Below are 26,593 nucleotides of genomic sequence, written 5' to 3'. Positions count from 1 at the left end.
CCACACCTTCCCAATGCTCTACCTCTTAGCCACTGTTCACCACACAAACTCTACACTATTAACGCCTGTGATTTCACTCAAAACATTTTCTAGTACCTGGATTACCTACCTCGTCCTGTTTTGTCTCCCTGCCCCACTTCTTAACATTTTATTAATCTTTCCTGCACAGTTCAAATATAACTGCTTCCATGACGCCATTCCCACTCTGTTGCACAGGAAGAATTAAACTCTCAAACGGCGCTATTATTTCCCATTATGCCATCCATCCCACATTACAGTTGTAGAAAGGAATGACTGCACTGAGGGAAGGTACTGTATTTTCAGTACTGAGGTGCCAGCCAGGTATGGTGTCACAAACCTATAATCCTCGTACTCTGGAACACTGAGGCAGTAGGATCACAAATTTGAGCACAGCCTGGGCAACTTAGTGATTCAGCAAGACCTTGTCTAAAAATTAAAAAGTAAAAAAGGTCTGGAGATGTATTTAGTGTGAAAGCTCTGAGTTCAATTCCCAGCAATGCAAAATCCTCCTCCTCCTCCTCCTCCTCCTCTTCCTGAGGGGCCAAATAGCACCTTTGTCATCCATCGAATCTTCATAAAATACTGGTCAATTAGAATAAAAAATCTGCTAGGGAAACAAATCTCTAATCAATGAAAAGTTCTTTCTCATTCTTGTTGACTATGAAAAAATATCAGGAAAAAAAAACCAGAAAAGGCAAGGAAGGAGAAATGGAGTGGGAGTTAATGAAGAATAAAATGTGACAACTAGGTCCCTTTAGTAGAGAACAACGTCAGGAAGACCAAAAAGTAAAAGTATAAACCATAATGTCACCTTCTTAATGTGAAGGACATCAACAAGGAAAAGTGGGATTTTAAAATGATTCTAAAACTGGAGAATGTGTCTGCAAAGTTTGATGGAATTCAGCTGGGTGTAGTGGTGCATATCACCCTAGCACTCAGGAAGCTGAGGCAGCAGGATTGCTGTGAGTTCAAGGCCAGCCCTGTCTCAAAAAAAAAAAGTAGTTGACACAGTTTTTATATAATAATCCTTAAATTAACTGGCAAAAAAAATATTATTAAGACAAAACAGCTAGAACAGAATAAAAGCACAGATAAAAACCCAGACATGAAGATTTGAAATTTTGAAATTCAACAATACTTACTGTAACACTTTCACAAGTCCCTGTGTTCCCTGTTCTCTGAATATAGGTTTCTTGTGGACAGGAGAATGTGCCTATCATAGTCCTTTGCATATACAATGTCCTCAAAAGTACAGTATTTGAGGATGGCATGTAACTGAGCAGTAGATGTGGCCCACCTCACCTGACTCATAGTACATTTAAGGCCAGCATGAAACACATAGGAAGACCTTGCCTCAAAAAAAAAAAAAAGTTCAGCATTTGATTTCCTATATCAAATAAAGAATTCAGGCAAAACGGGTTGCTGATTTTTTAAATACGATATCTTTTTTTTTGGGGGGGGTACCAGGCATCGAACTCGGGACCTTGAGCTTGCGAGGCAGGCAGCAGTACCACTGAGCTAAATCGTGGCCCTGGCCTGCTGATATTTTAATAGCTGATTCTGATTAATGACACTTGCTATCATCCTTAAAATAAAGAATTGGCTTTGGAATTCAGTTCAGTGGTAGAATGTTTACCTAGTATATGGGAGGCCTTTAGATTCAATTCCAGTACCACAAAAAATTAGGTAAACAGGTAAGTAAAATCTACTGTCAGAAGACCTTCTCAAAATACATGACTGAGGGTAGGGTACTACATGCTGAACCTGGATAGCACTGACCTACAGCCCCAGCCTTTTGAGTCAGGGTCTCAAAAGGTTGATCAGGCTGGCATCAAACTCGATTTTCTTGCCTCAGACTCTTGCAGTTATAAACACGTGCCACTATGCCGAGCTCATTCATGAAATCTGATGTAAAAAAGTCATCCATCATTTTAAGGGTATGGGGTATAGCTCAGTGACAGAGTATGCACTTAGCATGTGTGAAGCCTGGGTTCAATCCCCAGTACATTAAAAAAAAAAAAATCTACCAAGACTGGGGATTTAGCTCAGTGGCAATGTGCCTGCCTTGCAAGAGCAAGGTCCTGAATTCAATCCCTGGTACAAAACAAAACAAAAAACAAACTACCATTTTAAATATGTTGATCCACCAAAGAAAAATACATCAGCAGGAATAAGAAATTACAGCTTTGAAACATGTGCATTACTTTTTAAAATGTAATTGTTACCATAAAAACATTTCATACCCAGGCATGATGGCACATACCTATAATCCTAGCACTATGGGAGGCTGAGGCAGGACAATCATAAACTGGAGTGTAGGGCTGGGGATTTAGCTCAGTGGGGTCACGCTGCCTGCCTCAAAAGCACAAGGTCCTGAGTTCAATTCCCAGTATCAAAAAATAAAATATAATATATTATAAACTGCAGTCTAGCCTGGACAACCTAGCAACTTAGGGGAACTCTGCCTCAAATAAAAAAAAAAAAAAAAAAAAAAAAAAAAAATTAAAAGCGGGGATGGAGTTGTAGTTCATTCCAAAGGCCCTGGGTTCAATCCCCAAGTGAGTATATGGACAGAGGAGGGGGTTATACGTGTTGTTTTAGGGAAAAAAATTATTTTACTGGTTTAAAACAATTTATGCTAATCATTTGTTTTATACACTCCATCCTCAAACATGGTACAGGGCCAGGTATTTAGCTCAGCAGCACCATGCCTGGCTCACAGGTGCAAGGTCCTGAGTTTGATTCAAGTACCAAAAAATAAAAACAAAAACCAACCAAACAAACAAAAACCTCCCTTATAACACAGTAGCTAACCAGAGGGAAAGGAAAACTATCTGATATAAATTTCAACATTCTTGCTCTGTCCTTCTGACCCTATTCGATACCTACTTGGTTCAATATATATACTGTATGAGGACAGAGAAACAAAGAAGTAACTTGATCTCTTAAAATCCAGCGGATTAGACTAATTTTGAAAACTTATTTAGAAAGTGACCAAAAACTACTAGCCCTCTTTCAGTGAAGGTCAACCTCTAACTAGATTCAGCACCAGCAAAATGTTATTGTAAATAAGTACAATTTCAATGACAATGAATACTACCTGGCCGGCAGATCAATGAGACAGCACATGCACCTTTGATTCTAGACCAGTAATCATTTTTAACAAACATTAACATCGCCTCCAGTAACACACAATAAGGTCATTTCCAAATGTCTGTAGGAAGTTGACAATAGTAATCTTGTCTGCCAACCTAGTAATACAGATGCTTTACCAGCTTCTTTCTTTGTAGAAATCATGTTAATAAAGATGTTTTAGGATTTATGGTTTTAAATGCCAATATTTTTAAAAAACAGGACAAATGTTACAGAAATTCCTGCTGGCATTTTTCAGAGTTGGAGTAAACAAAGTTTGACAAAGAATATTTCCCAAATGGTCTGGAAGGAAGCAAAAAAAAAATTTACCAAAATCAAGAGAAGGAAATCTAAAAATGCATCAGGTGAAGGCCTGAGTCCTGTTGGCAGGAGGAAAAAAAAATCTGTATTCTATAAACAAGAAGCCACAGTCAACAAAATTCAATTATAATGAAACAATGATCATGTCCTGTCACATGCATTAAAACTGGACTTTTCCAAGATGTATCTTTCTAGGGTGTTTATTCATCTTGGTTTAAATCAATCATCCCAGAGGTTATTAATAGCCTTCCTTCTTACTATTAAAAGTGAATGGTTTACACAATAAATTATATGATCACCCTATCCTTGAAGAACCAGGAGGCAGAGCAGCAAACAACTCTGTGTTTAGGACCCAATCACAGTCCCACAATAAAAATTCAGTACAGATATACTTCATCTGTCTAGTACTGTGTGCAGAGCGGCACTAACAGCATTATAATTAAGAACATAGATTATGGAACCATATGGCCTGAGTTCAAATCTCAGCCCTACTACATATGCTCTTTAGTTGTATGACCTTAGGAAAGTTTTGTTTTATTTTTTATTTTAAAACAATTTCAGCTAGGTATGGTGGCACATGCCTATAATCCTAACACTCAAGGGGCTGGGGTAGGAGGATCACCACAAGTTTGAGGCCAGCCTGAGCTACATAGTAAGTTCAAGGCCAGCCTGAACCACATAGAGACCATGTTAAAAAAAAAAAAAAATTAAAAAAAAAAATATATATATATAAACTTGGTAGGTTCACCAAGTACTAATATTTTGTCACATTTATTCTCCCCTCAGTTTTATTATCAATACAGTAGATTCTCAAGTTATGACTAGCCTGACACAACGAACAACCTGAGTTAATTAGATTAATGGAAGATCATCTGCCTATTGTTATCTATAACATGTACCCAGGTAAACATCCATTATCTCAGCTGTATTGACTTACAATCAACCTGAGTTGCAACCAGCCCTTGGGAACCAATTAATCTCAAGGGTCCACTGTACTGGGATTACAGACTCCCTCCATCTCTTGATCTCCTTCCCCTTTGAGAAAGATCTCCCTACTTCCTATTATCTATATTTTATTTTGCTCTATACTTTTTAAAGATATTTTAATGAAAACCTCTGTAAAATAGTGTGTATCTATTGTTTTGCGTGTTTTTGAGACGGGGTCTTACTATATAATCCAAACTGTTCTCAAACTTGCTATTTGCCCCAGGTTGTCCTCAAACTCAGTATCCTCCTGCCTCAGCCTCCTTGTTGAGATTACAGACATGCACCACCACACCCAGCCTCCACTGTTCTTAAACAGAACATATTAAATATAAGTTAACCTTTTCTTGGTAACTCGGGGTCTTCACACTGATAGCAGCACTGCTATAAAACCAAGATACTAGGCCAGGGATTTAGCTCAGTGGCACTGTGCCTGCCTTACAAGTGCAAGGTCTTGAGTTCAAGGCCTGGTACCAAAAAATAAAAAGATAATGACAGAGGCTTCTAGAGTATAAAGGTGGTTATCTTCTGCAATAAAATGGCTGTAAAGCTCTGAACAGATTCATAGTTCTTGAATCTCCTGCTAACAAACTTCTGATCATTAAAATGCATTACTGTATATTATTTTCATAATACTTATGATTATACTAAGCTTCTAATTTACATCGGGTTTTGTTGGTTATTTTTGTATTGGGGATTGAGTTCAGGACCTTGCACTTGCCAGGGAGGCGCTATGCCACTGAGCTACATCCCCAGCCCACTAAGTTTCTAATTTAAAAAGCACTTTTCCCCCCAGTACTGAGGATTGAACCAGGGGCTGTCCCACTGAGCTACATCTCCAACCCTTTAAAAAAATTTTTTTTGTTTCTTTTTTTGTGGTACCAGGGATTAAACTCGGAACCTTGTGCTTGCAAGGCAGGTGGCTACACCACTGAGCTAAATCCCCGGCCCTAAAATTTATTTTGATAGGGTCTCACTAAGATGCCCAGGCTGGGCTTGAACTTGTGGTTCTCCTGCCTCAGTCTTCCACAGTGCTAGGACTACAGGGATGTACCGCCACACCTACTTAAAGAGCAGTTTTATATCATCTCTCATTAATTCAATAAATATCTATTATATCATTTGATTAATCAGCTGATCTGAATCTCATAAGTAGTCTGTAAGGTTATAAAGACATTACTACTCTCAATTTTAACTACTTCCTTTCAGATGAATAAATTAAGCTTGGAGATGTCAGGTGACTTGCTCAGCCACAGCATTATGTAACCCATCAACCTTCACACAACTGGTTGTATGGGCCTCAGTTTCTACAATGACCTGAGTGAGCTCCCAGAGTGATGCTCACTCTGAGATACTGGAAAGCAAAGAAACTTTCTGAAAGTTCTTTGCTACCTAGAATCACTTTCAATTTATTTTCAGATCCAAGGAATTGTGCTCTGGTTGGCTGAAATGGGCAGATGTCTGACTTTCAGGTGCTCTCGCTCTGCACTTTCTCATATACCTCTCTTAACTTCTTCTCTGAATACACAGTCCTTATTAATACAGACATCACACACATGAAATGAGAAAAATTCAGATCTAAGGTAAGTTTACCTCTATATCCTAATAAAGAAAAGACTAAGGAAACAGTGTAAATAAGATTGCAGAGAGAAATGTTTAATGATCTGTTTTTAAGCATTTCAAGAGTCCAATTTACATAAATTAAAGTTAAACTGCACATCATTCTCAGCTATTCATTAAACCAGGTACTAGGACCTCTACCTAACAAAATAACCTGATAACACTATTAGCCTAGTTTCAGTTAGTGTGAACTCCAAGTAACAGCTGCATCTAAAGAAAAACAACTTACAACACTCTCACTAGGTCTTCCCCCAATTAATTCAAATTAATGAGGTTTAATAGTAACTCCAACGATGACCCTCAAAACCCAGTCTTCCCCTGGTGGCTTAGAGTACAAGCTGAAATGTAGCTAAATCACCTGTCAGAGAAACTAGGTGGAGGAAGCAAGAAAAAATGGCAAAGGGATAGAGTTAAGAGGCCGAAGGCTAGGGTTCCAGGACAGATTGCAGCACTAAATCTGTGAGACCTTAGTTAAAATCACTCGATTTCATTATCTTTAAATCGTGTCACTGACAAAATGAGGGAGCCAATAATGTGGTCTCCACAATACAATACTAAAAAGATCCAGAATTCTTAGGGAAAAAGAACAAGAAATGTTCAAAATGGGTCTGGAACATCTTATCACAATGAAAAACAAGGAATACTTTCAAAGACTATTTCAGTATGTTAAAAGGAATCAGGAGCCAACCTGAGGAGCTTCTCACTGTTCCAAAATCAAATAAACTGAATATCCATAACAATAGCTACAATGGAGTACAACACATCAACTATGTTAAAACCTACAAGTTAATAATGATGTTTTTAAACCAGGCATGGTGGCATATGCATGTAATACCAGCATTCTAGGAGGCTGAGGCAGAAAGAGCACAAGTTCTAGCCAAGCCTAGGCAACTTATCAACTAACTCAGTGAGACTTTATCTGAAAAAGAAAAAAGAGTAGCCCGGCTTGGTGGCACACATCTGTAATCCCAGCACTTGGTAGCCTAGAGCAGGAGGACTAGGAGGCTAGAGCAGGAGTTCAAGGCCAGCCAGGAATACACAGTGAGGCCATGCCTCAAAAAGAGAGAGAGAGGAAGGAAGGCAGAGAAGGAAGAAGAAAGTGGGGTACAGGGAAGAAGGGAGGGAGGGAAAAGGGAGGGAAGGAGAGGGAAGGGAAAGGAGGAAGAGAGAAACAGACAGGCAAACCCTATTGGACAACACTGGTCTACATAACAGTCAGTTTACAGGAACTATAAAGGGTACAGAAACATAAGTCATAGAAATTCAGTTGCTGAATCGAGAATAAGCAACTCCAATTTAGTTTCTTCAACAGCAGCAGCAACAGCAAAAAAACAAAAACAAACAAACCAAAAAAAAAAAAAAAGGAAAAAGACATAAGAAGCACATGTCTGTAATCCCAGCTCTCAGGATATTGAGGCAGGAGAGTGGTCATGCGTTCAAAGCCAGCCAGGGCTATTTAGTGAGTTCAAGACCAGCCCGAACTACACAGGGAGAGAGACCTTGTCTCAAAAACAAAACAAAATGAAACAAAACAACAATTAAACAACAAATTAAACAATTAAACAAAAAAACAACAATTAAAATAGAGCTAGGACATAGTTCAGTATGAAAGCTCTATGCTAAATCCTTTTATCTTGATTTTTTTTTGGTAGCCGGGGATCAAACTCAGGACCTTGCTCTTGCAAGGGAGGTGGCGGCACCAAGGAGCTAAGTCCCTGGTCCTCTATGTTAAATCCTTTTTTTTTCAGTACCAGGAATCGAACTCAGGGCCTCGAGCTTGCCACACAGGCGCTATGCTGCTGAGCTTTTTTAAACTGAAATTTTTTTTTTTGGTAGCGGGGATGGAACTCTAGTCCTTGCACTTGCAAGGCAGGCAGGGGAACCTCTGAGCTAAATCCCTGGCCCTATGTTAAATCCTTAAATCACACACACACACACACACACACACACACACACACACACACAGATTAAAAGACTCAGGAGCCATGTCAGCCAAAATCAATGTACGGTCCTTGTTTGAAACCTGATTAAAATAAACAACTGAGAAAAAGGATGGCAGGATGAAGGGAAAGGAAAAAAGTTGGGGAAATTGAAGTATTAATCAAATATTTGATGATCCCAAATTCAACGTCAGTCTAGGTTCATAGCAAGACCCGGCCTCACAATAAGGAAGGAGACTGAAAGTATTAACAAACAGCCAGGGAAAAAGATAACAAAGGACCAGAACTGGAATAGCGAGAGAATAAAACAGTGAGGGATCTGAAAGTGTCTGGGCATGGAAAGAGACAGGAATTCAAAGTGAATGGTAAATAAAGTGGGGTTTTTTTTGTTTTTTTTCCCTTGGTGCCAGGGATTGAACTTGGGACCTTGCACTTTGAGGCAGGCATGGTGCCACTGAGCTAAATCCCCAGCCCAGTAAATAAAATTTTACACCCAGATGAACAGGACTAACAGTGAATGCGATGTTTAAAACCTATCAGCCCTGAATAGTGCTGAGTAAAAGACTCAATGAAGAAACAAATACATTCTGAGTCACTGGGTTCTTTTGTTTTTTGTTTGTTGGCTGGTTGGTGGTAATGGGAATTGAGCCTAGGGTCTTTGCACTGAGCTACATCACCAGTCATTTTTTATTTTGAGGCAGTTTCAAAAAATTGCTCAGCTGTCAAAACAGGGCTTGAATCTGTGATCCTCCTGCATCAGCCTCCCAGAGTGCTGGAATTACAGGACGGCAAAACAACACCAGGTTTGTAAATTGGGGGACTGGGGGGATAGGAAGTGAGGTAGGTGGGCAAAAGACAAATTTATAGCCTTTTTATGAAAAGAACAAAGTCCTAAAAGACAAAATGTTCCCCAGGTGTTCTAACCATCTTGCTTAGAAATGTATTTCTCAAAAACACAAGATCCATCATTAAAATGTACATAAAAGGTAGCTCTGTGGTATACAATGTGTACTTAGAATGCATAAAGCCCTGGGTTCAATCCCTAGCACCTCCTCTCCAAAAAGCAAGAAGGGCCACGGATTTAGCTCAGTGGTGCCCCTGCCTGCCTCACAAGTACAAGGTCCTGAGTTCGATACCCGGTCCCCCCCAAAAAATAAATAAATAAAAAAGCAAGGAGAACACAAGCTGTAACAATACAATCACAGTTTCCCAAAAGCATAAGGCTCGTGAAAAGCTGGAGGTATAACTAGGCTATCAAAGGAATGGTCCACAAGGAACTCTGGGACTGGGGCTCAGAGGTAGAAATATAGGTTTGGGAGTCACGCATGAAGGTTATAATTAAAAACACAAGAGAGGGTCTGGATTTAGCTCAGTGGCACCATGCCTGCCTTGCAAGTGCAAGATCTTGTGTTCGATCCCCAGTATTGCAAAACACACACACATACACACACACACACACACACACACACACACACACACACACGAGAGCTAGAGAGCTAAGTGTAATCTCAGCACTTTGGGAAGCTGAAGTAGGAGGATTTCAAGTTGAACCCAGATTGGGCAACTTAATGACTTAGCAAATCCCTGTCTCATTTAAAAAAAAAAAATTAAGGGCTGGGGATGTAGCTCTGTGCTAAGGTCTTGGGTTCAATCCCTAATACCAAGAACAAAGAAACAAACAAGTGAGACTATGTGATCCTGCAACACAAAAGTATAAAAGGAGGACATAACTGGTTAAGGTAAGCAGAGTCAAAAGCAAAGTGTACCCAGCATGGTGGCACATGCCTGTGAGCCCAACATTGGGGAGGCTGAGGCAGGACAACCACAAATTTAAGGCCAGCCTGAACTACACAAGAACCTATCTCAAAAAACCAAAAATTAGGGCCAGGGATTTAGTTCAGTGGTGCTTCACAAGTGCAAGGTTCAGAGTTCAATCCCCAGTACCAAAAAAAAAAAAAAAAAAAAATTAAAACTTAAAAAATTAAATTAAAAATAATAAATAAATTTAAAAGGCCAGGGATTTAGCTCAGTGGTTCTACCTCTTGCCTTCCAAGTGCAAGGCCCTGAGTTTGATCCCTGGTACTAAAACATAAACACACATACACACACACAATTTTTTAAAAAATGAAACAATTTTTAGAAAGGACGACTTAAGAGACTGACAAAAGAGAATCAGGAAGGCAGAAAGAGAACCCAGAACACTGCTGTTATCATAAAACAGAAGTTTCTAGCCCCAGCACAATGGCACACACCTGTAATCCCAGCACTCAGGATGCTGAGATAAGAGGATTGCCACGAGTTCGAGGCCTGCCTGAGCTACACAGTGAGTTCAGGGCCAGCCTGAATTACAAAGGGAGACCCTGCCTTAAAAAAAAAAAAAAAAAAAAAAAAAAAAAAAAAAAAAAAGGAATAAAATTAACAAAAGTAGTATAACACTAGTACACTGAAAAACATGTATAGAGACCCTGTCTCAAAAACCAAGGGGGAAAAAAAAACATGTATCATAGAAAACATTAAATACAACCTAAATAAATGAACAGACATTTCATGAATGCATTGGAAAATTTTATGCTGCTAAGATGGCAATTCTTCCCAAAATGACCTATAGATTCAGTGAAAGGCCCATCCAAATCCCAATGGTTTTTTTCCTTCCAGGAATTGACAAGTTGAGCATAAATTTTATGGAAGTGCAAAGAACTCAGCATACCAAAATATTGAAAAATAAGAAAAGAGCATGTATGAGACCCTGGGTTCGATCCCCTACACCAGAGAAAGGTGAGGGGGCTGAAGGACTCATGCACTTTTATTTTAAAACTTACTATAGCATTACAGTAATTGCGACTGTGTGCTATTAGCATTGGGACAGATATTTAGATCAATGAAATACAACTATGAGTCCAGAAATAAATCCATACATTTGTAGTCAATTGGTCTCTGGAACAAAAATCAATGAGGAAAGAATTTTCCTTTCAACAACTATGCTGGAACAATTAGCTACCCACATACAAAAGGATAAAAGTCAGACTCTACCTTATGCCATACAGAAAATAACAGTAACTCAAAACAGATCAAAGACCTACACATAAGATCTAAAAGTAAGCTAGGTGCGGTGTCACATGCCCGTAATTCTAGCACTCTCGGAGGCTGAAGCAACTTATGGACTTAGCAAGACCCTGTCTCAAAATTAAAAAAAAAAAGTGTGAAGGCCCTGGGTTCAATTCTTAGTAACATGGCGGGGGGTCATAAAACTCTCAGAAGAAAATAAAGGAGACAATCTTCATGCCTTGGACTAGGCAATAGTTTCTTAGATGTGCCAGGCATGGTGGCACATGCCTATAATCCCAGCACTGGAAGGCTGACACCAGACTGGGCTACACAGTGAGTTCAAAGCCAACCTGAACCATATAGCAAGACTGTTTCAAAAAAAAAAAAAAAAAAAAAAGAAGTTTCTTAAATGTAACACTTAAAGCACAACCAACCAAAGAAAAACAAATTTTAAAAAAAGAAAAAGAAATTAGACATCACCAAATTATAAAATATTTATGTTTTATCTAAAAGGTATGGTCCAGAAAGTAAAAGCATTAATCCCAATATTTGGAAGGCTGAGACAGGAGGATCTCAAATTCAAGGTCATCCTGGGCTGCAAGGTCTGGACTACATGGTAACACTTTGTCCCAAGAGAAAGAAAATACAGAGTGGGCGGAAGGAAGAAAGAGCAAGAATGGTGGAGGGGACACAAGCACACCTGGCTGAGGGTGAGGTTTAATCGGAGAGTGCGTGCCTAGCATGCTGCATGGGTCATATGCCCAGCACCACAGAAACAACAAAAAGAACTTGCCTGACTTCTCTCTGTAATCACTAATCTCTAGTCATGGTAGGCTTCTATCTCAGAACACAGTAAAGGTTTTCATGAGTTAGCACCTTTGCCTTTACAGTTCCTTCTACCCGGAGATCTCCTTCTCATCTCTTTATTTGACTGGCTCATTTTCATTCATTAGTTTTAGTCTGTTTCCTCTTCAGAGCAAGTTCCTCTATTAATCTCTATCATAACATCCTACTTTATTCTCTTCCTCACCCATCACAACCTTTTTTAATTTATATATGTTTATTGCCTATTGAACCCCTCCTAAACTACATGAGAGCAAGAACCTTGTTTCTCATGACCACTATATTGGTTCCCTAGTATCTAGTACACTGAAGCCACTCAATAAATCCAATGAGTGTTATACTAATAATCCAACTCTGGACATTACTCTATTGTTGACTATTTAATATAGCAAAGATTCACAAAGAACCTACTGTTTGTAAGGCCTCAGGTAACACATACACCCAAAGTGAGAAGACGATGTGGTATGATGAGAATTAAATGGGCACTCTTTTTCCTTTTCTTTTTTTTGGGGGGTGGGGTGGGTAAGTGAGGATTGAACCCAAGGCCTCAGCACTGAGCTACCTCCCCAGTCATTTTAAATTTCTTTTTGTTTTGAGACAGGGTCTCCTTAAGTCACGAAATTGCCCAGGTTGAGCTTGAACTTCCAATCCTCCTGCGTTAAGCCTCCCAGAGTGCTACAATTACAGGTGTGTGCCACCACATCCAGCACGGGCAGATCTGTTTTAATCCTCCAAAGGCTGCTGAAAACAGCAAATAAGACTACTTTTCTTCCAGAGAGAGAATTTATTTAAAGACAGAAATAAAAGAGTTGTGATATACTCCCTTCTATAGATTAAGATGTATAAGCAAAACAAAAATGGTTTCCCAGGTATTGAGACTGACCTAATACAATTAACATTTTTGAAAGTTATCTAGAAAGAAAACTATCTAGTGAAACCTTACAGTTTGTAGATAACCTACAGCAGCAGCTAGAAGTAAGAAGGGGCAAGGCTGTTTGTGTGCATAATGTGAAAAATAGCTTCCATGTAGATTTAAAAAAACAACAACAACAAGGCAATGAAGTAATGGAAAAATAGTCCAAACTTTAATTATCAAATGATGAGTTCTGAAGCTACCTGAAACAACACAGGAAAGGGGCTTCAGAGTCCCTGGACTATATCGCAAATAGAGCTACAAAAATGTAGCAAAATGCTGGCTGTTATTATGAAAGCTCGGGAAACACAGAACATATTATCCTATCCCTGTACAAACCAAAGTGTATCTGTACCTAGAAGAGAACATGCAGTTGTGGTTCTCCTACTATACATACAAAAAAAGGGTAAAACAGGGAAGGCCTGAGAAAATATCTGGGTAAAAAAAAGAGGGGCTTCTGTATGAGGATGCATTTTTAAAAAATATAGATATATATAAGATAAGGGCTCCCTTTTGGGGGGGGGTGGTTTTTTGTTGTTGCTTTGTTTTTATTTGGCTTGCTTTGGGGTTTTTTGGTTTTTTGAGACAAACTCTTGCTATGTAGTTCAGGCTGAGCTTGAATTCACTATGTGGCCCAAGCTAGTCTGAACCTCAGTTCTTCGAGCAGTGATTACAGGAGTGCGCCACCTCATCTGGCTTTAAATTCCACGCCCACTTAGGTTAACTCTGTGACCATGGCCCATTTCTTTCCCTCCCTCCCTCCCTTCTTTCCTTCCTTGTACTAGGGATCGAACCTGGGACCTTGAACTTGCAAGCCAGGTAGCAGCACCACTGAGCTAAATCCCTGGCCCTAATTTTTCTTTCTAAATAACAACTACTTTGAAGAACTGCGGTGAGAATAGAGATATACACTGTCTGGCACTAGCATATATTCACCACATGGAAGCTCTCGCTTTTATTAGAACCAACAAAAAGTAAAAGTTGGCCAGGGATTTAGATCAGTGGTTTCGCGGCCTGCCTCGCAAGTACAAGGTCCCGAGTTCAAGCCCTGGTACAAAAAAAAAAAAAAGGTAAATTTATTACCCACCCAATCTGGTACACAAAGTAATAAAATCATTACTCAAGTAGGGAGTATAGAATGTAAGAAAAAATAATTTAAAGATAGTATAAATAAATTCATAGGTAATACTTTCATTAGAAAACTCCCAAGAGAAGACTGGAAGTAGAATTCAATGACCAAATTTGCCTAGCATGCATGAGGCCCTGGGTTTGATCCTCAACAACAAAAAACAAAACACAGACCAGTGATAAGGGGGCACATACCTATAATCCCAGTACTCAGGAGACTTAAGCAAGCCTGGACTATAATAATAGTGAGTTCAAAACCAATCTGAATGACACAGAAGACCCCATCTCAAAAAATCAAATCAAATAAAGCTAGGCGTGGTGGTGCCACGCCTATAATCCAGCACTCAGGAGGCTGAGACAGGAAGATCTGTGAGTTTGAGACCAGCCCGGGCTACACAATGAGTGCCAGATCAGTCTCAACTACATCATGAGACCCTGTCCCAAAAAACAAAACAGGACGGGGGTGAAGGGAGGGCAGGGACAAGGGGAAAAAATGAGAATCAAGATCTATTATGTAAAGGTACAGAATCCCAGGGATGAATGTAACTATTGTATACCTAGATTGTACCAATAAACTCAATAAGAAGAAAAACAAACAAACAAACAAAACAGGCCGGGCATGGTGGTGCACACCTGTAATCATAGCACTCGGGAGGCTGAGGCAGGCGGATTGCTATGAGTTTGAGACCAGCCTAGGTTACATAGTGAGTTCCAGGTCAGTCTCAACTACATAGTGAGACCCTGTCTCAACAAACCAAAAAACAAAACAAAACACTACACAAACAAAAATCAAATAAATAAATAAATATCTAAACACACACACACACACACACACACCAGTGTAATCCCAGCATTCTGGGAGGCTGAGGCAGGAGAATGGCAAATTTGAGCCCAGCCTGGAGAATTTAATGATTTCATGAGACCCTGTCTCAACATTTTAGAAAGCTGGGCATGGTATGTACCTGTAATAACAGCACTTGGAGGACAAGGGCTGAAGCAGGAGTTTAAGGCCAGCCCGGGCTACACAGTGAGTTCAAGGCCAGTCCGACTACTTAGTGTGACCTTGTCTCAGCAAAACAAAACAAAATTTTTAAAAGGGCCAAAGACGTAGCTCATTGCCAAGGCCCTGAGTTCAATAGCCAGTACAAATTTTAAAAACCCAGCATAGTGGCATATGCCTCTAACGCTAGCACTCCAGCGTCTGAAGCCTAAGATAGGAGTATCACCATGAGTTCAAGGCCAGCCTGAGCTACACAGTGCAAGCCTGTCTCAAGGAAAAAGGGGGAGGGGGGCCCACCCGAGAAACTCCCAAAAAGAAATTATGAATTTTAGGCAATAAAGCCCTAGCTTTTGAAGTTGCTATTTCCATGCCTTCCTTCACGGAAGACTGTAAGAAGTAGAATTCTGCCTTTTCAGCAAGATAGTACCAAAAGCAAAGTAGTAAGTTCCTGTTCCTCCCAAAGCTGAGGCTAAAGCAAAAGCTTTAAAGACTAAGAAAGCAATGCTGAATGGCAGCCACAGTAGAGGGAAAAAAAATAAAATAAAACTGCATATTACCCACTTCTAGAGGCCCAATGGACATCCCAAATATCTGTGGATGAGTGCTTCCGGCAGAAATAAATTTGACCACTCTAGCATCACCAAGTTCTTCCACAACCATCTAGTCTGCCACGAAGAGGGCAGTAACACATCTCTGTTCATTGTGGGTATCAAGGCCAACAAACAGGTCAAACAGGCTATGGAGAAACTTATGACATTGAAGTGGCCAAGACTACCACCCTGAACAGACCTAGTAGAGAAAAGAAGGCTCACGTTCCACTGGCTCCTGACTAAGGTGCTTTGGTTGTTGCCTTCAAAACTGCGATCATCTAAATCTGAGTCCAGCTGGTTAATTCTAAATATACATTTTTTTCAACATTAAAAAAAAATTTGTGCCAGGTGTGGTGGTGCATGCCTATAATCCCAGCACTCGGGAGGCTGAAGCAGGAAGATTGCTATGACTTTGAGAACAGCCTGCGCTACAAAGTGAGTTCCAGGACAGTCTGAACTACACAGTGATACCCTGTCTCAAAAAGAAAAAAAAATCTGAAATGATCTGTTTGACCAAATATGCTATTTCCTCTTTTTTTTGGAGGGGGTGCAGTACTTGACCAGGGCCTTCACACTGAGCTACACCCCCTTACCCTTTTTATTTCAAGATAGGATCTCACTACATCATTAAGTTGCCCAGGCTGGGCTTGAACTTATGATCTGCCTCAGGTTCCCAAAGCCAGGATTTCAGGAGCGCACCACAATGTCTGGCTAGTCATTTCCTAATTTATGACACTATTAATATTTACTGAGCGCTGGACTAAGTAATAATATCATCTAATCTTCCTGAAAGGTTCTTATTTTACAGATAGAAAAACTGAGGCTAAGAGAATTGTGTCATTTGCCCAAGGTTACAGAGCTAATACAAGTGGAGGAACTTACGGGTGAAACCAGCTGGACTCCAGAATCTATACTCTTGACCACAGAGCAATAGTGCTTCCTATTCTGTGGGAAATGTTGGGAGGTGAGTTTGCAAGAATGAAGTGTACAGCAAGTTGCTTGATGGGGCCAGGTCAGGTCAGCCATGGTTACTGGCAGCTGGACAGTCAGATCCAGCGTGGTCTTGAGCATGAATAATGAACTGACAACTGATAAACAAGGATATGACAAAGCTAACATAAAAAGGGAAGGCTGAAAATCTCAAACTATGGTCTCAGCTGTTGTCAACAAAATGCACAGGAGGAATATGCATCAAAACATTAACTGGTAAGATGATAGGTGATTCTGTTCTCTGCTTGAGATGATGTGAATTGGGCAATTTTTTTTCTTTTATAAAGAGTACTCATTATTTCCATAATTGGGGAAAGGGAGAAACAAAAATAAATCTGAGGAAGGTTTCACTTTTTATTCACTTCTACTTCTGTACTTTGTTGCAATAAGCATGTATTACGTTTGTAATTTCAGTGACAATTCTTTAAATGAACAAATATTGAAGGGAAATAAATTACATGCAAACACCAAAGTAGAAAAAATGGATCTGATGAGAAAATAACAAATTAAGAAATACAGTTTTTTGGAAAAAATTGTAGGCAGACATCAAACTATGGTACTTAGGTTCATACAGATACACACATCAACATGGATGAATTACAAATATCTTCTGTATGTAGCCAGTCATGGTGGTACATACCTGTAATCTCAGCACTCAGGAGACTAAGTCAGAAGGAGCATTCAAGTTTGAGGCCAACCTGGGCTATACAGTAAGTTCAAGGCCAACCTGAACTACATAGTGAGACCTTGTCTCAAAACAAAACAACCTTGGGCCAGGGATGTAGCTCAGGGGCTATGCCACCTGCCTTGCAAATGCAAGGTCCTAAATTCAATCCCCGGTACCAAAAAAAAACCTTATGTTGAACAGGAAAAAAATCAAGACACAAAAGAGTGCATACTTTTTTTAAGACAGAATCTCACTATGTAGTTCAGGTTTGCCTTGAACTCATTATGTAGCCTAAGCTAGCCTCAAATGTGCAGCAATCCTCCCTGCCTCAGTCTCCCACACAGGCATGTGCCACTACCCCCAGCAAAGAGTACATACTGTACAATTCAAGAATAGGCAAAATTAAAACTTAATAAAAGAATAGGCAAAATTAATATGTTGAGAATAGAAATCAGAATAGTGGTTGCCTATAAAATGGTAGGGACACTGGACAGAGGAATGAGGGAACTTTGCAGAGCTATAGAAATGTTCTCTCTTGACTGGGCCATTGCTGCACAACTAATTATACATTTTCAGCTGGGTACGGTAATGCTCACCTGCAATCCGAGCACTCGGGAGGCTGAAGTAGGATTGCTGCAAGTTTGAGGCCAGCATGGGATACATAGTGAGTTGAAGGCCAGCCTGAACTACATAGTGAGATCCTGCTTCAAAAAACCAAAATAAACAAATATTTTCCTTTTAGTGCATTTCACTGTATTAACTTTTACATTTTAAAAATCTCATTCAAGCCAGGTACAGTGGCACACACCTGTAATTTCAGCTATTTGGAAGGCTGACGCAGGAAAATCACAAACTTGACACCCGCCTGAGTAACTTAGCAAGACCTTGTGTCAAAATGGAGATGTAGCTCAATGGTAAGGCCATCAGTGAAGCCCTGGGTTCAATCTCCAGTACCAAAACATTAAAAATTTTAAAATTTGGGCCAGGGATGTAGCTCAGTGGTTCCACTGGGTGCCTCACAAGTGCAAGGTTGATCCCCGGTACCAAAATTAATTAATTATTAATTAAACTTACAATAAATAAATAAATGCAAGAGTCAATCTAAAATCATTCATTAGTTGAATGACTAAGTTACATAATCTCTTTGAACCACTTACTTTATAGCTATCAAATTTAGCTAATGTAATTTATCTCGAGCTGAGTCTGACTATAAATGGTATATACCAAAGTGGAAGCACTGTGCTCTGCAAATTATCACCTACTGAATCCTGAAAGAGCTTCAAAGGTAAAGAAAGGGACAAAGTTGGACTTCTACTTCTCCTAAATCCACAGATGTCTTTGGGATGAGGAAAACTACAGTTCCCCATGTGAACCGAAGGGAGTATCAACAAGCATAGCCCAAGACCTTCCACACTTAAACAATTTCTCAACATATGATTTGAGAGTTTTAGACTGAATAATTGCTAGAACAAAACACAATCGGGGGTGGCAGGGGTTTTCAATTCTAAATACTTGACAGTAAAAGAATTGCTCTTGCCTGGCATAGTGACACTTGCTTATAATTGCAGCACCATGGGAGGCTGAGGCAGGAAGATCCCAAATTCAAGCCTAGTCTGGGCAATTTAGTGACTTAGTGAGATCCTGTCTCACAATAAAAAATAATATTTTTTAAAAGGCCTGGAAGCCAGGTGTGGCGGTGAACCTCTATAACCCTAGCACTCAGGAGGCCGACGCAGGAGGACTGCTTAAAATAAATGGCTAGGGATGGGTTCAATCTCTAGTACCACAAAATAAATATATGCACACACATATATGTATATATTGCTCTTGTTAGACTACATCAATTACAAAATTTTAATTTTATGAGTCATATCATACATGTGTGTAAGAAGCATTTGTGCATACACATATATTTACTCAAACTGTAACTGAAAAGAACTGTTCTTTCTCAAAAGGGCTTTTATATTCTAAAAATAAGAAACTTAATTTTGTTCAACTGAAATTAATCTTGCAACTAAAAGAATACTCAGCCTATTCCATATTTTACGAGAAAAGAAAAACAGCAATAGCGTAAGAAAAATAGAGCAATAGCATCTCCTATCAATCTCAAATTGCTTATTTTTATTAGTCTGAAAATCATGATGAAAAGCAAATTTTTCTGAGATACATCCATATCTGAGCATTATTTCTTCTGTAAGCACTCAACAATTCTTGTTTCTATTCTTCTCTTTTCTAATTCAATCCTGTTTGGTTTCTAAGTTAAGAAGTGTGTTTCATTTGCATAAATGAAACTATTCTGAGATACTATTCATAACTTATACATTTGAATTCTCTAGAATACCATTCATAACTTCAAATGGAACAGGGAAAAAAAAAACTCATTCAACTTCAATTTAAGGTGACTAAGACATGAATGATTATAATGCTTCATTGTAGAGAGCTCACTTAAAGACAACAACTTCCCAAATATCAACTCCTACCTTGTCCTTAATTTATGAATGCACAAGAGAACCAAGAATCGCTTCCTTGACCAATCTCCCTAACACACAAATTACTGACCTCAGAAAAGCATGCCCAGGTGGGTGTGGTGGCACATGGCTATAATCCCAGCACTTGGGAGGCCGAGGCAGGAAGATCCTTGTGAGTTCAAAGCCAGCTACACAGTGAGACCCTATCTCAAGAAAAAAAGAAAAAAAACATGCCCAGCGCTGGGAATTTGGCTCAGTGGTTCCGCCACCTCCCTTGCAAGAACAGGGACACGAGTTCAATCCCTGGTCCCCCCCACCAAAAAAAGCATGCTCAAGGGCTGGGCATGTAGCTCAGTGGCAGAGCATGTGCCTGGCATGTGCAAGGTCTTGGGTCAATCCCCAACACAGCGGGAGAAAAACAAACGAAAAGGAGAAGGGAAAGGAAAAGGAAAAAGAAAACGATGCAGGGATTTAGCTCAGTGGTTCTGCTGCCTGCCTTTCAAGCACAAGGTCCGGAGTTCAATCCCCCATACCAAAAAGAAAAGAAAAGATAAAAAAAAAAAAAAAAGAAGAGCATGTCTATTAGTTAAACGTGTTTTTTAGAGTTATAAAGTATCTATGCAGTTGAATCAAAAGATTTATCTTAGCCACAAGCGCAAAAGTTAACAAGGAAAGGGCTGAGGATTTAGCTCACTGGTTCTGGCGCCTGCTTTGCAAGTGCAAGGACCCGAGTCTGATCTCTGGTACCAAAAAAAAAAAAAGAATTAATGAAAAATCCTGACAAGTTCTTAAGAAAGCAATGCTGGCTATTTTTGAGTGTTAAATTTCTAGATATGAGCTTTCTGGGAAAGTCTTTTACAAATCTGGGCACAGCAGCGCACTCTTGCAATTCCAGTTACTTTGAGGCTGAGGCAGGAGGATAACAAATTCAAGGCCAACCTGGGTAACTTAGGTAGACCGTGTCTCAAAATAAAATAAAAAGGGCTAGAGATGTGACTCAGTGGTAGAGTAATTGTCTAGCATATAGGGAGACACTGAGTTCAATCCTTAACCCAGTTCCACAAAAGAAAGAAAAACAAGTTATTTCATACAAGGCAGTAATAGTCATTTTTTTGTTTTTGTTTTGCAGTACCAGGGATCAAACTCAGGACCTTGCACTTGCAAGGCAGATGCAGTGCCACTAAGCTAAATCCCCAGCCTTACTGTCACAGTTCTTTACTCCAGCTAGTCTCAATCAGAGATAAAAATTGAATTTACATAGATCTGTACAAATAATTCAGCTATCTGTACTGTTCTAATATATTTTAACTGAATAAAATAAATTTTGAACAGAATAAAAATAATTGGGATATTTTTAAAGTTGTCACTTCCTGATTTCCTTCATTCTTCATCAAAAATAAGACAAGAGATTGTACAACCAGACAGAAGAAATAAACAGAGGGCTCACATCTGAGGACATCCACACTCACCTCCCTCAACTACTCCACCACCTTTACCCGCTAATACAGTGGTTTTCAACAGGGGGCAAGTCTGTCCCCCAGGGTATATGTGACATGGTGGGGCATTTTTGGATGTCACAATGAAAGGGGGAGATGCTACTGGCATATAGTGGGTAATGACACGATGCTGTTTAAACGCTGTTTTCATGAAATGGGAGAAAGAGGATCTACAAAATGAAGAATACAGAGAGCATAATTTAAGCATTACTACCATTTACGAAGTGTTGCACACTGGTCATACAAAAATGAATGATTTATTCTTGCCTTTAAGGAGCCCACTCTCAGGCAAGAGAAAGTTTTGTAATTTGTCTGATACCAGGTTTGACTCTCTGGCCAATCAATGTTTTAGGAAGTATGTCACTCTACCTTTCCCAGGGAAGGCATCGGGGAATAAATGTCTTCTCACACCACCTCTGAAGGATGAGTGGGAAGTATCTTACTTCACAGCCCATATTCCTCTTCCCAACCAAGAAGCTATCCGTTTCCTTAAAAGTCTACAGAGCACCAGTTTTGTTCCCTGTGCTGTGCTGTGTGTTGGAGACACAGTCAAACTAAAATTTCCCATTTTTTCCTCTGGCATCACCAATACTGGTGCCCAGCAGTCTACTTTCCTCACTTAAAGCCCCAATCAAGTAGCTGTTGACCTAATCAATCTCAGTAAGACCAATGCCCAAACAGTAAATAAAACTTGAGTTGCCTGCTGATACAAACTGCGTACAATACTGTCTACTAATAAAATGAAGGTAGTGATGCCAACAATAAACTGACTATGGGTGGAAAGAAAGATCTGCCAACTGTTAGATATGTGCTGGTATCTTGAAAAGCTATTTCATCCATGAAAAAAAATCTTTGTCCTCTTCCACTCTACCTAACCCATCTGGATCAACAGCAAATTAATTTAAAAAATCTATGAAGGGCTGGGGATGTAGTTCAGTGGTAGAGCACTTGCCTAGTTTATCTGAGGCCCTGAGTTCCATCCCCAGCTCTAAGGACAGCAAGAAAGAAAAAAAAAGGAAGAAAGGAAGGAAGAAGTTTACTGAGGATTTATAATGTGCTATATCAACAATTCCCAACAATGGCTCTGGGCTTTCAACTGTTATCAGAACTCCCATGCCAGATGTGTGTGTGTGTGTGTGTGTGTGTGTGTGTGTGTGTGTTTTCTTTCAACAGAAAATTCTGATACAAATCAAGTCTGAAGCCCTGGCCTTTAACCATTCCAAAATACAAGAGAAATATAAGAAACAATAATACCTGTCTTCAAGAATTTACCCAGAATTACACCAGAATAACTTGGAATAAGATGTTAATCTATTACTATATAATTCTTTTGCAATATTATCACTGCTTATGAAACAGAAGAAACTGGCTGGTCTAGATAAGAATCATTCCTATTCCCTAGTCTAATCATACACCTACTACACTTGAAATTCCATACCCTATTTCCCAGAAAGTGAGACACCATTCTCAGGAACAATGGAGGAGGGAGGATGATGAATTGAGGTCCTTGAACCAGGTAGCTGCATGGTGTCTGGGAGGACAGAATTCCTCAAATCTGTGCTGTCAGTAGGGGATCCTCTAAAGAGAAGTAATTCTTCATTCTCCAGCACCACCAGTCAATCTTGCTCTACAGTAGAGGTACCTGAGAAAAGCTGAGTAGCCTGACTTTTTAAAAATAAGCTCATGGTGCCAGGGATTTAGCTAAGTGGCACTGCACCTGCCTCACAACACTAGGTTCTGAGTTCAATTCCAGGTACCAAAAAATAAATAAGCAATTTTTAAAAAATGTATATGTTCACATCTGGGCATGGTGGCTCACTTCTATAATCCCAGCACTCAGGAGGCTGAGGCAGGAGGACTGCTGTTTGAGGCAAGCCTGGGATATACAGCAAGATCCTGTCTCAAAACAAATAAATAAATAAACTAAAAGTAGTAGAGAGGGTTGGGGACATAGGTCCGTGGTACAGCACTTGTCTTGCATGCACAAGACCTTGGGTTCCATTCCAGCACCTCAAAAAAATAAATAAATAAACAGAGGTGGCACAAGTATCTTCTTAGTAACTCAAACAGAGACAGACCAATGCGAGTATTAAAAGATAAATTTAAAGCTGAGTGTGGTGACGCACACCTGTGATCCCAGCACTCTGGGAGGCTGAAGAAAGAGGATCTCAAGTTGGAATCCAGTCTGGGCAACTTAGCAAGGACTCAGTAAGACTCTATATAAAAATAAATAAAAAGACCTGGAGATGCAGCTCAGTGTAAAGGCTCAGGGTTCTAAAGTAAATTAAAAAATCTTAGTACTCAGAAAAAATGCACATCGAGTACACTTTAATTAGAGTAAAAATTCTGCCTGACAGAAACATAAAGTCAGTTTTCTTTTTTTTTTTTGGTACCGGGGATCTAACTCAGGTCCTTCTGCTTGCAAGGCAGGTGGTGGAACCACTGAGCTAAATCCCTGGCCCAAAGTTTTCTATGTAATACTATTTTTAGGATCCATGATTTTGCAATTAACTCGATTATACAATATTTTCCTTATAATTGTTCTTGTCTTCATGTAAGTTTTACCTATGAAAGCACACAATCCCTTCACTTCAATCCCAAAATTCAAAAAGCTATGAATAACAAGTTTTTCATTATTCATGCAGTAGCAAACCTGATGAGAAATGACATGAGGCTATCTATAATATTTATTTATGCCAGTCAATGTGAATATTCAAACATTTTACTTTTGAAATACTAATATGTTAGAGTACAACGTGCTGCTTTAGACCTCTCTGGGATGTTACATAACATACAATAAATATTATATATGTATTTTTTTTTAAATACCCAAATTTGCCAGGTCTAGCAATGTACCCCTGAAACCCTAGCACTAGGGAGGCTGAGGCAGGAGGATTACTGCAAGTTTGGGGCCAGTCAGTTTATATATCATATATATATATATACACATATGTATGTATACATATGTATACACAAAGACTGAATTGGTAACTATGTTGAGAAAATGAATCATCAGTGATGAACAACAACTTAGTAACTGTTGATTTTTAAAAAGTTTCTCAGTAGGTTTAAGACAAAATTGTTTTATACTAGAAGACAGTTTCAGAACACCCAACAAATTACATATATCATATATATATATATACACATATGTATGTATACATATGTATACACAAAGACTGAATTGGTAACTATGTTGAGAAAATGAATCATCAGTGATGAACAACAACTTAGTAACTGTTGATTTTTAAAAAGTTTCTCAGTAGGTTTAAGACAAAATTGTTTTATACTAGAAGACAGTTTCAGAACACCCAACAAATTACAATTGACTTTTTCTGTAAAATCTGAGCCTCATGGGTACCTCTTAAAGATCTTTGAACAGGAAGAAAAGTTTCACAGTTCTTTCCTTCCTTTTTCCTTTAGTTGATGATTTTCTGGTTTTAGAATTTCAAACAAAGAAAATACATATTGGCTCCACGCTAAGAAACGCCCTGTCTTAGCAACTTCCTCTTCCAATTTTCTTCCCCACCTTTGACGTGAGAGAACAATGCCCAAGGCCAGACCTACCATTTTGATTAACCCAAAGCTGTGAAGTTTGAAAAGATTAAGAGTTGCAGTTTATGGTAACCAACAACTGCCTATCCCAAGTCCAGTCTTCACTCAACTAGAAATCAGATGATGGACAGCACAAAGAAAAAAGAAAAAAAATACTTTTGCTGTATCCCTGGCCCCCCAAAAAACTAAACTCAATCAAGCCTTTCATCCTTAGAAACTCAAAGAATTTTGAACCAAGAAATTTCTCCCATCCCAAGAAAATGTGACATTAACAAGAAACACACTGGTACTACTACCCTGAGTCAAAAGTTAAATCTCTACAAGTGCTGCTGAATTTGTTGCTACAGGACATCAAATCAGGACTCAAAACTGAGTTCTCAGAGGTTCTGACACAATGTCAAAGTGACTTTTACAACTTAGACATAACCCTTTCTAACTCAGACTGTACAAAGAGGATGGACTTATAATTAACCATACAGATATCAAGAACCAGCCTGTCTCTATGCTACAAGTCAAGTCAAATATTTGGAGCCAGATCCCCTCCTGCACCCAACTTGTGACAAAATATATTTCCTTAATACTATCTTTTAACTGGGCAATGACTTGTCCTTTGCCCAGTGATTCTGAGGAAACACCTCCAGGCCGGTAAGTTCTGCACTTTCTGTGTGCTCTAAAACAGTTTTATGTGTAAGTTCTGTAGGATAGGTTTTAAAAAAATTAAAAACATATACCAAGGTTTGGCAGATCTCTGGAATACCATAAAGGCTGTTCTCCTTCTTCCTCCTAACTTTGAAGCCTAAATTCAAATCAGCCCCAAGAATCTCTCCAAGGATTCCTTGCACATCTCTGACTATGGACAACGGTATAAAACTTCCCATCTCGGAGGCCCTAGGTCGGCTGGGGGGCCGAGACCCCTTCGTGATCTGGGTAGTGCCCACCGCATTCTGGGAGTCCCTGTAGCAGAGTCCCTATAGTCAACTCTCCTCTTTACTCTGCAGACCATTGTGTGTGTGCGCGTGCGTGTCGCTACTGCAGCTCCCCAACTCAGCAGGTCTGGAGCCCCAAAGAGCACTTCAATTACTTCATGGTCCAGAGATGGAAACTGAGGCTTATCCTGGGTAAGAATGGAAATGACTTGGCCAAGACTACACCAACGAGTTGGTGGCAGAGACAGGTCAGGCTGGGACACTCGCAGCCTCACAGATTCGAGAGCAATTCCCAGGATCTGAGGGGGACTCCACATCACGCCTTCCCCGAGGGGTGGACTAAGACGCCACTCTGTGCTGACCACTCGCTGGCTTTTGAGAGTCCGCGGCATAAGGCGCTGCGCCCATTCCCGCTGGACTCGCGGGGCTCTGAGGGGCCGCCCAGCTGGGCCCGTGTCTCACTACGGGTTCCGCCCAGGAGGACTTGTTGCTCACCTGGCCTCGCGCAAGTCGCACTCAGAAACAGGAAAGGACAGCCGGCTGCCCGGTCCCCGTACCGGGTCTGCTCCAGCCGACTGACTCTCAGGGCTGACACACAGCCGGACCACCTCAACGCGATACGCCCCCAGCCGCCCTTGTCCGTCCCGCGTCCGCCATTACGCGATTCCCCGCCCTGGGACGCAGCCACACCCCGCCAAAGGCTCTGATTGGTTCTCCTCCCCATCCACCCTGGGCTTCTGGCCATTTCATTGGCCTGGATGAGTTGCCAGTTAGGTAACTACGCAAAAGACGTACTCTAGGGTACTGTCCCGGGAGCTCCACCCGAGCGACTTCCGCAATCGGAGTAAACAGCGCAGGGCAAACCAAGTGAAGTGGGGGTTGCGATTAAGGCTAATCAACTCCTAAAGTCACAGTAGAAAGATACTATCAAATAAAGTGTAAAAACTCGCCCAA

General features: G+C 40.0%; 1 protein-coding gene across 1 annotated transcript in view; it reads right to left on the bottom strand.

The window, feature by feature from the left end:
• Wasf2 (WASP family member 2) overlaps nucleotides 1–26,332 on the bottom strand; it is a 71,063-nt gene extending 44,731 nt beyond the window's left edge. The window contains exon 1 of the mRNA XM_033767307.1: nucleotides 26,135–26,332. The gene's annotated coding sequence lies outside the window, so the exon portion shown is untranslated. The remainder of the gene's footprint in view (nucleotides 1–26,134) is intronic.
• Nucleotides 26,333–26,593: the final 261 nt, after the last annotated feature.

The sequence above is a fragment of the Fukomys damarensis genome, unplaced genomic scaffold (assembly GCF_012274545.1).
Source record: "Fukomys damarensis isolate Sample0158 unplaced genomic scaffold, DMR_v1.0_HiC HiC_scaffold_23, whole genome shotgun sequence".
NCBI classification, from domain to species: Eukaryota; Metazoa; Chordata; class Mammalia; order Rodentia; family Bathyergidae; genus Fukomys; species Fukomys damarensis.
The sequence above is the reverse complement of the archived record's forward strand: the minus strand, read 5'-3'. Positions and strand labels throughout refer to the sequence as shown.